The 2,808-nt window shown below is 42.8% G+C and overlaps 1 long non-coding RNA gene across 1 annotated transcript in view; it reads right to left on the reverse strand.

Annotated features, from left to right (window-relative positions):
* The window catches only part of LOC122552411, a 19,237-nt gene extending 16,843 nt beyond the window's left edge, over positions 1 to 2,394 (reverse strand). The window contains exon 1 of the long non-coding RNA XR_006312376.1: positions 2,308 to 2,394. This is a non-coding gene — a long non-coding RNA (uncharacterized LOC122552411). The remainder of the gene's footprint in view (positions 1 to 2,307) is intronic.
* Between the last annotated feature and the right edge of the window lie 414 nt (positions 2,395 to 2,808).

Here is a 2,808-nt window from a genome sequence, read left to right on the forward strand (position 1 = left end):
AGAGAGAGTTAAGAAGAGCAAAGAGAGGACACGAGCAGTCTTCAGCAAATAGAATAAAGGAGAACCCTAACGCATTCTATAGGTATGTGAGGAATAAAGGGATAGGGTAGGAATATGACCAATCAAAGACAGAAGTGGGAGTTGAGTGTGGACCCTGTGGAGTTCGGAGAGGTGCTAAACGAACATTTCTAATCGGTTTTCACTCAGGAAAAAAGGAGAATATTGTAGAGGAGAAGAACGAGGTAAGAGATGTTAGACTGGAAAGGATTGAGGTTAGTTATGAACAGATGTTATCAATTCTAGAAGGAGTGAAAGTAGACAAGTCCCCTGGGCTGGATGGGATTTATCCGAGGATTCTCTGGGAAGCTAGGGAGGAGACAGCTGAGCCTTTGGCTTTGATATTTAAGTCGTCATTGTCTACAGGTTTGGTACCAGAGGACTGGAGGATTGCAAATGTTGTGCCCTTGTTCAAGAAGGGTGGTAGAGATGACCCAGGTAATTATAGACCAATGAGCATTACTTCTGTTGTCAGAAAGATATTGGAAATGATTATGACGGATAAGATTTATAATAATCTAGCAAACAACAATTTGATTTCAGATAGTCAACATGGTTTCATCAAGGGCAGGTCGTGTCTCACAATCCTCTGAGATTTTTGAGAAGGTGAACAAGCATGTAGATGATGGACAGGCAGTTGACGTGATATACATGGACTTCAGTAAAGTCTTTGATAAGGTTCCACATGGTAGGCTGTTGGAGAATATGCAGAGACATGGAATTGAGGGTGATTTAGCAGTTTGGATTAGAAACTGGCTTTCTGAAAGAAGGCAGCGAATGGTGGTTAATGGAAAATATTCAGCCTGGAGTCCGGTTATTAGTGGTGTGCCACAAGGATCTGTTTTGGGACTACTGCTGTTTGTCATTTTTATAAATGACTTAGATGCAGGCATAGGTGGATGGATTAGTAAATTTGCTGACGACACTAAAATCGATGGAATAGTGGTCAGTGTGGAAGAATGTTACAGGTTGCAGGGTGACATGGATAAACCGCAAAATTGGGCAGAGAGGTGGCAAATGGAGTTCAATGCAGCTAAATGTGAGGTGATGCACTTTGGGAAGAATAATAGGAAGGCAGGGTACTGGGTCAATGGAAAGATTCTTGGTTATCTGGATGTGCAGAGGCATGTTGGGGTCCATGTATATAGATGCCTGAAAGTTGCCACCCAGTTGGTTAGTGCTGTTAAGACGGCATACAGTGTGTGAGGTTTCATTCGTAGAGGGATTGAATTCCTGAGCCACAATTTCATGCTGCACTTATACAAACGCTGGTGCGGCCATACTTGGAATAGTGTGTGCAGTTCTGGTGCCCATGTTTCGGGAAAAATGTGGAAGCATTGGAAAAAGTGCAGAGGAGATTTACGAGGTTGTTCCCTTGTCTGGAGGGAAGGTCTTATAAGGAAAAGTTGAGACTTGAACCTGTTCTCATTGGCAAGAAGGCCAAGAGGGGATTTGGTAGAGACATACAAGATGATCCAGAGGCTTAGATAGGGTAGACAGTGTAGGTCTTTTTCAAGGATGATGACATCATTACGTATTAGGGCGCAGAACTACAAATTGAGGAGTGATAGATTTAAGACCAATATCAGAGGCAGGTTATTTATTCAGAGTGGTTAGGGCGTGGAATGCACTACCTGCTAATGTAGTTAACTCAGCCACATTATGGAGATTTAAACAATCCTTTAGATAAGCACATGTGTGATTTTGGGATAGTGTAGGGGGTTGGCCTGAGAAAAGTTCACAGGTCGGCGCACCATCAAGAACCAAAGGGCCTGTTCTGCGCTGTATTGTTCTATGCCTATAGTGCTACAAGAGATTTCTGATGTCTTACACAGAGTGACAAATCTTGTATTGTGGGCTTACGAAATGTCACTGATATCTACCAAACATGTACGAGGTAGAATCAGGACAATAATAAGATGCTGCAACAGGAGGGGAACAGGTAACTCCATACAAAAACCATATTCCTTCTCACCTCTTATCACCTCCAAAACCGAACGCCTTTCAGAAAAGCATCTCTATCTCCCACCACAACACTTTGCCACACAATTGTGGTATTTGGTTGTGCACTAGAAGGAGTGCAACAGTCTGAACTGGGACCCACTAGTACCCTGAAACACTTGGTAAAGACTAAAATCATCTGAGCATTGAGAGTCTCACCATATTGCATGGGTTTTGTTCTTGTTTTCGTGCTGTTCCGGACTTCTCTTGTTTTTCCTCATGAACCTGTTCAAAGATATTATTACAAACCTGCACAAGTTGTGAATTAATCTCTGGCCTCTCGGTCCAAGATTCAGGATATTTTCACCGCATCAGAAGGCATCGACTCTAACTTCCCTTGTCTCTGAATGTTTCTTTTGCTTGGCCAGTTGAATCAACTCTGCAATTGTGAGGAAGGGGCGGAACTGGAGGACCGAGCAGCGGCCGGTCTTCCAACCAGAGTGAGTGAAGAGCGGGGCCAAAGCATTCTCGGCGAGTGAACGCTTCAGGATTGGTCAGAAAGCAATGTGTTTTGCACGATTGATCGTTCTCACTGCATGGTACAGCGTTAAACCTCTCTCATAAATCTATGTGACATTTTAAGCAATAGTTGAGATGTAAATCTGATAACATACATATTTCCAATCGATTTACACAACTCGAGTAAGAAACTTATTTTCAAATTCCCAGAACGATTGGTAATTTATATACCTGGCCGGTATGGTTGAATTGGAACGAGCAATTTATTGGCAAGCTAGACATGTCTATGGC

The sequence above is a fragment of the Chiloscyllium plagiosum genome, chromosome 8 (genome assembly GCF_004010195.1).
Source record: "Chiloscyllium plagiosum isolate BGI_BamShark_2017 chromosome 8, ASM401019v2, whole genome shotgun sequence".
Taxonomy (NCBI): Eukaryota; Metazoa; Chordata; class Chondrichthyes; order Orectolobiformes; family Hemiscylliidae; genus Chiloscyllium; species Chiloscyllium plagiosum.